The sequence below is a fragment of the Oryctolagus cuniculus genome, chromosome 11 (assembly GCF_964237555.1).
Source record: "Oryctolagus cuniculus chromosome 11, mOryCun1.1, whole genome shotgun sequence".
In the NCBI taxonomy this organism is placed as follows: Eukaryota; Metazoa; Chordata; class Mammalia; order Lagomorpha; family Leporidae; genus Oryctolagus; species Oryctolagus cuniculus.
In genome coordinates, this window is record NC_091442.1 from 70,078,825 (window position 1) to 70,093,822 (window position 14,998).

Below are 14,998 nucleotides of genomic sequence, written 5' to 3' on the forward strand. Positions count from 1 at the left end.
GTGAGAGAGAGAGACACCGAGAGAAAGGTCTTCCATCTGCCAGTTCACTCCCCAAATGGCCAGGAAGCCAGGAGCCATGAGCTTCTGCCAGGTCTCCCATGTGGGTGCAGGGGCCCAAGCACTTGGTCCATCTTCTATTGCTTTCCCAGGCCACAGCAGAGAGCTGGATTTGAAGAGGAGCAGCCAAGACTAGAACCGGTGCCCATATGCGATGCTGGCATCGCAGACTGCACCACGGCGCTAGCCCCATGGACTGGTCTTTATCCTTTGTTGGAGGGGACTGTACAAGGTGCAGAAACTGAGAGACAGGAATTGTTAGGGATATTTCACAGGCTGACTTTCACAGACTTGGTGGGTGGCCATTGGCCTAATCCTTAAGTAAACCTGAATTGTACTGCAAAAAAAGGGGCAATTCCCAAAGTTTGGTTTCCTGGAAGCCCTACCCTGCAATCTGAGAAATCAGATTCAAGTCCCGTCAATATATCTGTATTAGATACTAAACTGGGTCTGCTGTTCTGTGTGTTTCTGAAAGAATAGGCACCTGCATAAATAGGACCATGTGATGTGGCCCTGTTTACTCTGCTGTAATTGTTGTGTTGAATGCCATGGGGCTGGGGTCACAGGCCGTCTTAGAGGACGACAAACAGAAAACAGCATGGCAGGATATAAAAGCAAGAAGTGGAACATGCAATTCAGGCTAAATACTGGTACTATACAAACTGAAGGCTTTGTGTTGGTTTACAAGCATGCAAATCTTCCTGAAGATATAGGAGATAGGTTGGTAGGGAACTGAATAAAAAGATGACTTGAGAAGTGAAAGGGCCAGAGGATAGGAAGATAGCCCTGAGCAGCGGCAGGAAGAGACTAGAGGCTGATCAGAAGCCCTCTGGGTCTGGGTGAGGCTTGATTCTTCCCTCAGGGGAGGTCTTTTTACATCAGGAAGATGGCAGTAAGAGGAGTTATCATTAGGGGAGATGCCAAAGGAATGGACATGTAATGTACTTTTCATGGTTTTTGATTTAATCCCCAAATGACTGGAAAAACATAGCATTCTATTTACATAAGTAAGTTTTGAACCCTGGAGTGTCTGGTTCCAAAGCATAGCTTGTTTTCACAAGGCGCTGCAGCGTTGCTGTGGATATGGCTCATCTGGAACCTGTGGAAACAGACAGAACTCCCTGATGACTCAGGTGGGAGGAGGGAAGGACGCTGTGTAATAGCATGGAGCTCTTGGGTAAACTTCCTCCTTTCTGTTCACAGTCCTAGGATTTTGACCCTCATAAAGGTACAGCTGTCCACAATCTCAACCTTCCTTCAATTCTTGAGACACACCCCATATGACCAGCCTCTGGCATACAACTGCCCAGGAGTGCCCTGGAGGGACAAGGGGAAGAAGGGCTTACTTCATGCCCAACGCAGTATGGCAGCATTAGCTTAAACTACCTTAGCGTGAAAAGAAATGTCTCTTACAGTGATGAGAATGGCAGTTTACAGAGATAACAATTATGTAGGAAGATGGGTGAAAGGAAGGGCCAAATCAGTATGAAAAATACAATTAAAGAGGTAGCTGGTGCTTAGTGTAGTGTAGAATAGCTTGCTCAATCAAGTTCAAATTGTGGATCTAGCCCAAGATTTGTGACTTACAGCAACATATGTAAGTTCAAGGTCTCATCTGTAAGACAGGGATGACAATACCCACTTCTCTGGAATTGTATTAAAGGTATAACCTTAAATACTACTTTTGTAGCATGTAGTAAGTACTTGAAGTTTCTATCAGTCAAGTGGCTTTTTTTTCCATCAAAAGATTTATATAAATCCTACCATTGTTTGGCTTGGGCTAAAAATAGAACTTTGCATTTATAGGTAAATTCCTGACAAAAGTAAGGTGTTTACCTAAGAATGCAGGCTGTGCATTTTTACTGACAATACATGGTGGTAGAAGTGAAACAGCTGTGGGTTGGACAGGTGCTATGAATATTCCCCAGGGTAGGAAAAACATACAGAGTGAACCAAGAATAGCTGAACCTACTGTTATCTTCTGCTTGGAGTGATGGCAACCTGGAGGAAGATGGAAATAATGGTGCTGTATTGTGTGGAGGGGACAGGGCAAAGCAAGGGGAGAAGAGCAAAGGTATGGGTGGATCTGAAGGCCTTTGTGGAGAAGTACTGTGCACTATCATCAGGGGCCCATGTCAGATTGTCAAAAGCGTGGGATTCCTAGAACGCAGCCAGTGCTTTTCTGCACCAAGCCATCTTGGGAATGTGGATGTCACATCTCTCTCCTGACATTTCCTGGTTATTTAGAGTTTAGCTGAAGCACAGGCTGCATATGTCTAGTGCCTGGTGGGAGAAAGGGAATTAATTAGAGTCTTTTCATGCTGTTAGTTACCAGCTTCTCTGCAATTCTCTTAGTAGAGCCAAATCATCAAAGAGAAACCAAGACTTTCCTCATGTCAAGCCTGCCTTGAGGGAAGAGAGATGATGCTTAGGAGAAAGGTCCAGAAGAGTAGAGCCTTTTAGGTCAGGGACAGCTGAGCCCAAGAGTTTTGAGACCTTGCATCTGGAGAGGTTCAGGGATGATTGTGTGTGTGTGTGTGTGTGTGTGTGTGTGTGTGGTGGGGTTTGTTCAGTCCTGGATAGCTGGCTTTTGCTGTATAAGGAGATTTTAGAAAGTCATGGGAATTAAAATTCATGCATAAATTTATCATAATATACATTTTCCACAAACATTTTGAAGACATTTTGTATGCATGGATCTCAAAATATGGATCTCAAAATATTTTCCACCTAAATCAAGTTAGCTTTTTTTTTTTTTTTTTTTTTTTTACAGGCAGAGTGGACAGTAAGAGAGAGAGACAGAGAGAAAGGTCTTCCTTTACCATTGGTTCACCCTCCAATGGCCGGCCTGGCCAGCGCACTGCAGCCAGCGCACCGCGCTGATCCGATGGCAGGAGCCAGGTGCTTATCCTGGTCTCCCATGCGGGTGCAGGACCCAAGCACTTGGGCCATCCTCCACTGCACTCCCAGGTCACAGCAGAGAACTGGACTGGAAGAGGGGCAACTGGGACAGAATCCGGCGCCCCAACCAGGACTAGAACCTGGTGTGCCGGCGCCGCTAGGTGGAAGTTAGCTTTGAATTCTCTTTTCTATGAACTTTTTGAAGTATCTTGTATAGGTGAAATGGAGTAGCTTTTTTTTCTTTAAAAAAAACCACGTAGATATGTAGGTATGTAGGAAGATAGATAGATAGATAGATAGGCAGATATGCTAAAGAAAACTCAAAATTTCCTGGAGATAAGGGATTAGAAACTTGTTACAAAACTACTTTGGAAATCTCTGTGTATTTTAGATATTTTGGCTTAAACTAAAGTTAACAAGAAATAATAGTTTATGCTGTAACATATAGCTTTTATCCTAGTTTAAAACCTATTTCTTACACTATTTGTTTTACAAATATTTTAGGAGAAAATGTACAAAGAGAGAGCTCAGTGCCAAACAAGGGTGGGACTACGCATTTAATTCAATAGTCTATATATTATTTGCATGTTACATTCGCTGGAACTCTTGTCTGTGTTTAAACAAAAATACAGGAAAGAGTGACTAGGGAATTAACCACATTGTTTATTCACCATAAAAAAGAAAACTATCAGATAATTCCAACCACAAAAACCATTGTCTCTCTGTCAAGCTCATTTATCTGAGTGTGTGAATCACCCTCTCACATCTTCACCTTACTTTGTCAGAGCAATATGAATTTAATGGTGTCCAGATGTCTGGAATGTATTTACTTGCTTCACTGTAACCTATACTCACAGTGAGGATAAAGTTTGATATTTTTTTTTATTTCTTAAATGCAAAGTTGATCATCCCATAAGTGTAAAATATAGTAAAAAAAAAATGAATGGATGTGACATTTAGATCAAACAAGAGATCCTGAGAGAATTTTAGAAACAATGTAGAGGTTGAAGAAGTGGAGAAAAGAAGATATATTTAATTTATACCTACAAGAAATTTCAAATATTTCATCTCAAAGCAAGAACACATGTCTAATCCATGCCTTCATGATTCGTAAATGTGAGATTTGGCTAGAAGAGATTCTCATGGGTTGGGACTACTGGGGTCCAACACAGGGAAAGTGTTTAGCAACAGTGAAATCAGACGGAAATGCCTTGGGACCTTTGCCTTTAGTAAACTGCAGTTCTGGTGGCCATGGTTCGTTCTCCTTGGAGTTGGTTATCCGAGGGTGCAGAGGGCTCTCTGCTCAGACGGAAGGATTTCTCTATGGAGAGAATGACTCCCACTGTTGAGTCTCTTGCCTTCCAAGAGCAGCAAACGTAGTTTATCATCCCCCAGAAGGCATTTTCTTGGTCTTTCAGGAAAACTGTGGTGTTCCAACTTCCTTATGTCCAGGAGTCTTATGGCTGAATGCTGGCCAATGAGATGTGAGCAGAAAGGTCTGGCGGCTTCCCTGAGAGGTGACCATGTGTGCCCTTGAATCTGTTCATTTTTGTTCTTTCTCCCATCGTGGACTGGAAAGTGGACTTCTCTAGAGATTGGAAAGAGGAAGCGACAGGGAAAGTCATTAGGGAAACTAGAAGGGACCTCAAGCAGGACCCTTGAGGACTTTGTGAAACTGCCATCATAGCCCTGGCTTTCTTATACCTGCTGATTTCATTTAGGTAAGCAAGAAGCACATTTGTATCTGTTTTTAAAACCACTATTATCCTGCATTTTCACTTTCAGTTAATATAGACCAAGAAAAGGGTTTCACTTCTTTGTCTTATTTGATCTTGGCTTAAGTTTTGAATAAACCAATGACAACACAGAGATCCAAATACTGATAAGTACACTGAGAGTATAGAGATTTGTTGTGGTTCAGATTTTGTGGCTCATTTTGTAAAAATTTATTTGTTTATTTGACAAGCAGAGAGAGAGAGAGAGAGAGAGAGAGAGAAAGTTTCTGGGATTCTGATGTGGTTTCTTGATCTGTGTTAGTGGGTAACCCAGGGTTGCTCACACATCTCCTTTAGGGCCAGGCCACTCCTGGCCAGTGTTAAGAATTTTTAATAAAGAGTAGCATGTCAGCAACTCCTGAAATACATATGTGCTTTAATGCCAGTAAAGAGAACTGATAGAATTCATAATATGATCTGCCTTTTGGGATAGTTATTTTTTAGGGAAGAAAAGGAGAATTAAAAATTAAACAAATATCCCAAATACTACAAGGAATCTTCAAAAAGTTCTTGGAAATGCATATTATGAAAAAAATGTGCATGGGTTTCAATTTTATTTCACAAAATAAACTTTTTCCCCTCATTTTTCTGTGAATTTTCCAATATATTCTTGTAAACAAATATTGAAAGATATGATGCTACCCTGCAAAGGAATTAGAGAACACAGGAACAAGTCCAAGATTCTCTTATGATCAAGGAATTGTTATCCAGAAAGGGCAGAGACTATATTCAGATCAATTCAAGTCAAGAAAGTTGTGTCAAAATGCTAGCTCATTGCGATTTTTCTTTTTCTTATATCTAAGAACTTCCTTTGTGCCAGTAATGGTGGGAATGGTTCTGTTTTAGTCCTTCTGTTGAGGTGTGTACTTGTTATTGGAATTCTCAACCAAAGTTGACATGATTAGGGCCCTCACTTACACTTCATTTCATTTAGCACAGAAGTGGGGGTAGTAGGAGGTAGGACACTAAGACTCCTAGACCTAATCTTAATATTTAGGATAAGAATAGAATTTACATTTTTCAATGCTTCAAAAGAGTAAAAGAAAAGTAACATTTTGCAACAAAAAAATTATATGGAAGTAACATTGCAGTGTCTATAAATAAAGTTTTACATGGCCATAGCCACGCCTATTCGTGTATACCTTCACTCTACAACAGCAAATTTGTTGGCCATGCAACCTAACCTGCATGGCCTGTAATGACTACAGCGGCTATCATCTGGTCCTTTAAGGGGAAACTCTGCCACCAGATCCGGCCTAACTGGACATCTTGTATAATCCAGAAGTAAGTGCTGAAATCTGAGGGGTGAAATCCTCCTGTCAACACCCCGATACTTACCTGGCCAAAGTCAGCAGGATTATTTTTGTATGCGTGTGCAACTCATCTGCTCTTAGAAATATTCAGCTAAAAGGGATGCTCTGATATTCATTTGCTTGTCCTGATTCTACATTTGAGGATGGCCAGGGATGGGCACATAACAGGTGCTTAAAAATACTTAACTATTGAACACTTCCTTATCCCTTACCCTGTGGTGGGATTGCTGTAAGTGCTTTACAAGTAATTCCTAGAACACTCTCAGACAGAGAAACACTTTACAGATTAGGAGCATGCATGAAATAAGTGAATTTCCCAAGTACACATAGCATGTCAGAGGCAGAGCTGGGGTTAGACTTCACTTAATCTGTCTCAGAGATTGAGATTTTCTTTTGCTCTATTTATGAATGAATAAAAATGTTGTAGCTGCACTCTGTATGTCAGTCTTTCAAATACTTAAAGCTGTCTACCAAATTTCTTTAAAAACTTAGTTTCTCTGAGACTTCAAACCATATTATATTGTAGGATGAGAAGCCAGCAGTAATACAAGCATACCATTACTAGATTTTCCATTCTCTCTACTGAATTGGTCTCATGTAGTTACTAACAGAATGGCAAGAGTTTGAAAATCACTTATGATAAAAGGAGACTGAAGAATCTAGGGATATTAAACTGGAGAGGAGAACTCTTGGTAGGAATCCCTTTCTAGGCTGTTCATGGCATTCATGAAATCCAGAGGAAGAGAGAATTTTTTTTAACCCAAAAGTCTTAGGAACAATGAAGTTTATTTCCTGGAAGCTTCCAGGAAACCCTCTGGGTCAGTCAGTGTTCTTCCAGAAGCAGACATTAAGATGGGGTTAGATGTCCTGGGCTTTCACTGGAGAAAATGCCTGTGTGAACAGAAATAGGCAGGGAGCAGGAAAAATGGGAAGAACAGTCAGATCCCAATGCATATCTGACATGGAGTGAAGAACAGAGGGAGAAAGACTGGGTGGAAGTGTTACATGCCATGCAGTTGTAAGGGAATCCTTTGGCCAAAATTGTCTGATGAAGCAGCTGTGGCTCTCAAGAACCAGTCTGTCTTGGTATCTACTGCGGGTTGAATGGAAGTCCCCAAAGCTTGTTTGTTGGGCACTTAATCCCCAAACTCAAATATCAGTGTTGTTTGGAGGTGGAGCCCTTTGGAAGTAATTTGGATTAGGTGAGGTCATGAGGGTAGAAAAAAGCCCACAATAGCATGTGTGGCTTTATAAGAAGAGAAAGAGAAGTCCATGCTCTTGGAGTTCCCAGCCTCCAGAGCTGTGAGCTAAATACACCTCTCTTTCATAAATTACTCAGTCTATGGTATTGTTATAGCCACAAAAAACCAACCAAGACAATATCCCTTAGGCCCCACAAACTTGGAAATGAATTCCAAAGTGCAGCACCTGGGAACTCTGATGAATTGTGCTGCTATGGTAGCATCATAGGGGTGTTCTCACTGCTGCTGCTTCTCTCCTCACATCTCATTGATTCATTGTTAAATCAATCCTTGTGTCATGGAGTGAAATATCCTTAATGGCTGAGGCCTGGATTCTTTAACCAATCACTGTTGAGAGGGGGATGGGATTTCTCATATTCCAATTAATTTTGCTATCCAAGTCAGTTCCCTGCAGCATACGGGTTATGGGGAAGAGGGATTGAGTTCTAAATAAATATCTACATTTCTTTATGAAGTAGAAAAGAGAATAAAGTCTATGGTGCTGAATTTCAATCCCTGATCTGATATTGAAGGCTTTACTTCTTTCTCGGCAAAAGCACATCTCTTAAAACACATGGTGACCACAAGTTTTAAAGGTTTTCAGGGTTGGGAGGATGGAGATCACATTTTGTGCCATTGAAATTCATCCTGCTGCCTATGACATACGTATTGCCAAGCCTAGATTTATCATTTCATTTATCATTTCATAAATGTTTAAACACTGGCTTGTTACAATAGAAACACAGCAATCACAATAATTATGAAGCAATACTTATGCTCCCTATGTTGTCCTTTATTTATGTTCTTATTTATTTATTTGAAAGTCAGAGTTACACAAAGAGAGAAGAGGCAGAGAGCGAGGTCTTCCATCTGCTGGTTCACTCCCCAGATGGCTGCAATGGCCAGAGCTGCGCTGATCCGCAGCCAGAAGCCAAGAGCTTCTTCCAGGTCTCCCACGCGGGTGCAGGGGCCCCAGGACTTGGGTCGTCTTCTACTGTTTTCCCAGGCCATAGCAGAGAGCTGGATCGGAAGTGGAGTAGCCAGGGCTTGAAATGGCACTCATTTGGGATGCTGGCACTGCAGGCGGAGGTTTTACCCGCTACATCACAGCGCCAGCCCCTCTTCTCCCTCTTACCGCCCACAGCACCCAACTGGTTAAGCAATCTCTCTAGCTCCAGCTTATCTAGGAGGACGCTCAAGTCTTAGGGGGTTAAGAAACTCTCCCGAGAACACAGGAAGGAGGTAGGAGGCTGGCTGACTGATTATAAAGTTGTAGCATCCCTTTCCTTCTGCATTCCTACTCTCTCTTCTCCAGCTTGCTTCAACAAAGATTTTAAAAATAAACCTATGCTTTTCAGGAGCTGTTCTCTACTGAGTGAGAATGGGAGAGAGCTGTGTGTTCTCAAAGGCACTGTGTTAGTGGCACTCGACCAACACTGGCTTGAGATGGCCGTTGAAGGCTCTTGAGCCTGGCGCCATGCCAAGTGGCAGGGCAGAGTGCCCTTAATGTCCAGTAATCACAGGTAGCCAAATACAGTGCAGTGCTTTGCGATTGCGGCATGTGGCCAGTCTTGTACAGAGGAAGATTTTATGTATTCATTTTGGTTGCTTAGCTATGTGCTGGCACACTCCAAGATCATGTGGAGCTGGCACTTTAGGGAACCAATACAAAGACAGATAAGACCCAAACTGTGGAGGGCCATGGAAAGAATTTCAACTATATTCTTGGTGACAACCCCTTTGATTACAATACTCTTTACTGTGGGTGTGCTCTACTTTAAGGAATACAAATTAACAACAGAGATAAATGAAGGGCTGCTTATCCATGTTGAAAAGGCATGGTGAATTTACACATGGGTTCACTACAAGAGTCTCTTAAATATCGATCAAATGCATTTAAAATGCAACTCGTATACAATACCAGTTAGTATGTTTTCAAAAGTATACCTCGGGTTAAGAGTTTATCACAAACAGAAGTTTTTTTAAAAAGACTAATTTATTTTTCACTTGAAAGGAAGAGTTAGAGAGAGGGACAGAGAGACCATCTGCTGGTTGACTCCCCACATGGTTGCAAAGGCCAGGGCTGGGCCAGGCTGAAACTAGCTCCATTTGGGACTCCCATGTGGTGTCAGGGGCCCGAACACCTTGGCCATCTTCTGCTGCTTTCCCAGGTGAATTATCGGGGAGTTGGATTCTAAGTGGTGTAGCTGGGACTCTGATCTGTGTTCATAGGGGATGCTGGCGTTGCAAGCTGCAGCCTAATCCATAGCACCCCAACTCTAGCCCTACAAACATAAATTTCAAGGAAATACAACTCGAATACTTCAACAAGATCAAATTTCAACTTTTTTTCATGTATCCATACATTTGAGAAATATTCAGGAAGGCCTTATTTTCTGTAAGACACTATATAATATTTTTAAAAGAAATTTGTTATTTATACCAATGAAATAATCCCAAAAGAACAATAAACACCATGTTTATTTAAAAGGATCAACTCCTTTCAAATAGAAGAACAACACAAAAGCAATACCATTAGCAGAAAATAGTTGTCACATCATCTATCCACAGGCTTGAGCAAGACAAATTAAATACATTTTTAATTATACGTCTAGATATTTTCTGTGAAACACAGTTGTTAACATGTGTACAACATATAGCTAGAAATTCATGCTTTCTAGGGTTGAATCTGTGATATGTCCCATTTTAAAATGTATTCCCTCTAACTGCTTTTACGGCAATGGTTTTAGGCAGAAGTGTTTCCACTTAGCCACTGAAGAAAGACACAGTGGTTGCTTAGTTTCATTCTTCACCCTGTGTTTTCTATTTCTACTGCTGGGGCACAGCTGTACTGCAACTGATGTCCTCCAGTTTTATTCTAGGAACACAGACACACGTGCAGACCCGAGTGAGGCGGCTCAAGATTCAGAGATGTAACTGGTGGAGAGCGGAGCAGACATTGTGCCTATGACAAAGGATTAAAAATGCTTGTTGTAATGTTAAGCATAAAAAATAACAATCTTTATTCAAAATGGTTTTTTAGTTTTAAGTGGAAAATCATGATTTTCAGGACGGGTTTGGTCTTGGAAATTAGTCAGACAATAATAAGAAGACACAAAAACACAAGATATAACTTGTTTCCAAAGTCACAAAACAACAATAACGTGGTTGAGCACACATTTTTCTTCCCTCTCTTTCCTCCTCCCTCCTTCCTTCTGTCTTTTCTCTCTTCCTCCCTCCCCCCTTCCTTCCCTTTCTTTCTTTTTCTTCCTTCTCTCTCTCTCTCTCCCTCTCTTTCTCTACCCGTCTCTCCTTCCCCACCCCATCCCTGCTCTCTTTCTTTCTCTCTCTTCCTTCCTTCCTTTTTTTTTTTTTTTTTTTTTTTTTTGTTCTCCTCTTTCTTTGAGAAATCAGTAATCAATGCTAGGGAAAATATTTTCACAAGCCACAGTACATTCACATAGGAGAAAAAGGAATTGTTTTTAGCATATTCCTAAGATCTTCACAAAATATAAAGTTTGCACAAAGCCTGGAAGACCAAGTGTAAGCAGCCTGGCATTTGCTTCAGGGTCCAGTACTATCATAATCATTTCTAGCCTAAATTCAAAAAGGCCATGGATCTCCTGTATCTTCCACAGCTGCCAATATAACTTGTAGCTACTGTTCTTGCTTCTTCGAGAGACACCTTTCCCTGGCTTGCACTGTGGCTCACTAGGCTAATCCTCTGCCTGTGGCGCCGGTACCCCAGGTTCTAGTCCTGGTTGGGGTGCTGGATTCTGTCCCGGTTGCTCCTCTTCCAGTCCAGCTCTCTGCTGTGGCCCGGGAATGCAGTGGAGGATGGCCCAAGTGCTTGGGCCCCTGCACCCGCATGGGAGACCAGAAAGGAGGCACCTGGCTCCTGGCTTCAGATCAGCGTAGCTCTGGCCGTGGCGGCCATTTGGGGGGTTGAACCAACGGAAGGAAGACCTTTCTCTCTGTCTCTCTCTCTCACTGTCTAACTCTGTCTGTCAAAAATAAATAAATAAATAAATAAATAAATAAATAAATAAAAATAAAGAGAGACATATTTCCCAATACTGGTGATTTAGCTTCAAACAGCCATCTATTTTGATTTTTCCTGAGGCACTGAGTTGATTTTTAAAATTCTTTGTCTTTAACTCCATTTAGATATGCTTTCAGAAAAGGCTGTATCTTCAGTCCTTTTCTGGATTCCCTTCTGTCTTCTTATGACATTTTTCTTGCTGTAAAAACTCTGAAATCTTTTTCCAACCAACACCAAGAGGCTTTATAACCATTAATCCTCTTCCTGGAGTAGTCACTGTTATCTAGTGTGAAAGCTGACATAATTGTTGTGCTCACTCCCAGTTCTTTCTTTCTTCTTTTCTGTATTTTTTCTGCTTTTTTTTAAAGATTTATTTATTTATTTGAAAGTCAGAGTGACACAGAGAGAGAAGGAGGGGCAGAGAGAGAGAGAGAGAGGTCTTCCATCTGATGGTTCACTCCCCAGTTGGCTGCAACAGCTGGAGCTGCGCTGATCTGAAGCCAGGAGCCAGGAGCTTCTTCCTGGTCTCCCACATGGGTGCAGGGGCCCAAGGACTTAGGCCATCTTCTACTGCTTTCCCAGGCCATAGCAGAGAGCTGGATCAGAAGTGGAGTAGCTGGATCTCGAACCGGCGCCCGTATGACGTGCTGGCGCTTCCGACCAGGGGGTTAACCTGCTGTGCCACAGCGCTGGCCCCAGTCCCAGCTCTTTCATTTGAGCATCAATCCACTTCATATTTGGGGTAGACCAAATAGCAATGGCATAACTCTCCTAGGCAGATGTTAGGAATTCATGAAGATAGGAACACATCAATTCTACTCCAGTCTCTACAAAGTCCTATGGTCAAATAATGTGTAATCATCATCTAGTACCAAAATCTTTTTTAAAAAGATTTGATTTATTTATTTGAGAGGCAGAGTTGCAGACAGAGAGAGGGAGAGACAGAGAGAGAGAAGTCTTCGATCCACTGGCTCACTCCCCAAATAATTGCGATGGCCAGAGCTGGACTGATCCAAAGCCAGGAGCCAGGAGCTTCTTCCGGATCTCCCACATGAGTGCAGAGTCCCAAGCACTTGGGCCATCCTCCAATGCTTACCCAGGCACATTAGCAAGAAGCTGGATTAGAAGAGGAGCAGCTGGAACATGACCCAGTGCCCATATGGGATGCCAGCACCACAGGTGGAAGCTCAACCTACCACACCACAGCACTGACCCCCAGCACAAAAATCTTGTTCCCTTCCCTAGGAAGAGTCAACATTTTTGCTCTGTATTCTTTCGCTCTGATACATCTTCCCTGTTTTCTACTCCAAGTACTTCATCTTCAGTATTGAAGCACAACATCATCATCATCTGGACGTGGACCTAAGACACCTCTCAAGCTCTCTTCCTGAGTCTCCATCATCAATGATTATAGCAGTTGGGTTTGATTTGAGACCCTAAGTTTAACAAAGTTTTCTGCAGGCTGCCTTGAGCTTTGAGTCTAGTCACCTTTGGCATTCTGGCAGCACTCCTGTAGGGAGTCCTGAAAACTGTGTGAGATCCAGTACAGCGTGAGTCACTGACTACTCCTGTCCACCCCATTTCTATGATGCTAGAAAGAGCCATTCTCTCTTTTTTGACAGGCAGAGTTAGACAGTGAGAGAGAGAGAGACAAAGAGTAAGGTCTTCCTTCCGTTGGTTCACCCCCCAAATGGCCGCTACGGCCAGCGCACTGCACTGATCCAAAGCCAGGAGCCAGGTGCTTCTCCTGGTCTCCCATGGGGTGCAGGGCCCAAGCACTTGGGCCATCCTCCACTGCCTTCCCTGGCCACAGCAGAGAGCTGGCCTGGAAGAGGAGCAACCGGGAAAGAATCCAGCACCCCAACCGGGACTAGAACCTGGGGTGCCGGCACCACAGGTGGAGGATTAGCCAAGTGAGCTGCGGCGCTGGCTGAGCCATTCATTTTTGTAAAAGGAGAGAAAGAAAATAAAACAATAAAAATTAAAACAAAGGGAGAGAATGAATGAATGAGATCATCTATATCTTGGTTCGGTTTTCAAATGCTTGTTACAGCTGAGACTGGGGCTGGGTCAAGCCCAAACCAGGAGCCTAAAACTCATTCTGAGTCTCCTGTGTGGGCTACAGGAACCCAAGCTCTTTGGCCATCATCTGCTGCCTCCCAGGTGTATTAGCAGGAAGCTGGATTGGAAGCAGAGGCAGGACTCTATCCCAGGCACTCTGATAGGAGACACAGGCATTCCAAGCGGTGGCTTAACCAATCTCCCGCACCACAGTGTCTGTCCCAGGAGGGTCATTCTTGGAGCTTATGAGTAAGCAACTTTCTTTCAGGAAAAATAAATATCTGTGGCAAAACCAGCAGCAGTGGATGGAGAACCACTGTATTATCTTTTATTACATTGACGGTGTAGATTTGAGGTGAGGCCCAGATTCTACAGTCCTAACAGGTTCCCAGACCACACTTTGAATAACTAGGGCTTTCTAGGGAGTGTGGCTTCAACTAGGAGGGAGGAGGCATTGAGACACACAGACCAATACCACAGCAGGGTGTGTCTGGGAAGGCGGCTGCTGCTGCCGGCTAATGGCCCTGTCCCACCGCTGTGCCAGTACAGTCGCTGCAGGCCCCCACCTCCCACCGCTGCTGCTGGCCCCCGGGTGTGCTACTCCCCACAGCTGAGTGCCTTCCTAGGTGCGGTAATCGTGCCAGTCCCTCAGCCCAGGCCAGGCCAGGCTGGCACACCTGCACTCTAGTCCTTGGAGAGTAGGAAGAGCTGCTTGTCCCTGGGTCTGTGTGGACAGCAGGCCCTGCTTCCCACTGTGACTCACCACAGAAGAAGTTTCCCAAACCTCTGAAGGAAGTTCAGATGCTGGGCAGCCAAAAAGATGATGAATGTCCACTGTAAGAGCTGTGTGCGTTTGTATGTTTAAAAAGAAAAAAAAAAAGCTGGATTCAGGGCTGTCGCTCACCTCTGCAGGCTGCTCTGTGCAGAGGTGAGGGTCCCAGAGCTCAGGCGGCTGTGTGGGTCGAGCCTGGGGCTCACCTCTCTTTCACAGGGACTTCAAGGGCCATGCTTACAGGCCCCTTTCTTACTTGCAGGACAGAGTGCTCCACAGCCCAGTGCTCATTTGCTTTGTCTTATTTTCCTTTTAACTGCGAGTTTGTCTTGTGTCTGGAAGTGGGGTTTTTTGTTTGTTTGTTTTTTAATTTAGTGTGTGGGGTCAGGAAACTCTCAAGGTATCCACTTCATTCTCATGATGCGATTTGCAGGGTGATTTCTCCAATATTAAAAAAAAAATGACCAATATTATGGTGCAGTTAAGAATGAGAACTGTCAAAGTGTACACCTGTGGGTTCCTGTTTTAGGATCACCATCTCCAGCCAAACTGTATACTGGCTTACATTAAAATGTGACATTTATCTTCCCAAGTGAATTTGTCTTCCTATGATAAGAATAGGGAAATATTACAATTTACTGCAAAAAAAAACCCACAAAACACAGGAAAAGATAAATGATAATTTGTAATGAAAACCATTGTTTTAAAATTAATGTCTTTCTTAGGTATAAAATACTCTAATAGAGGCACAAAATTCATCATGAGACACACAATAAATTCTAACATCTTGTCAGATAGTATTAAGCAAAGTTGTTTGTCCAAGTCCTATGGTATCA

The 14,998-nt window shown here is 43.0% G+C and overlaps 1 long non-coding RNA gene across 1 annotated transcript in view; it reads left to right on the top strand.

Moving 5' to 3' along the window:
- The window catches only part of LOC103348321 (uncharacterized), a 107,081-nt gene that overhangs the window by 12,901 nt on the left and 79,182 nt on the right, over positions 1–14,998 (top strand). The window lies entirely within an intron of this gene.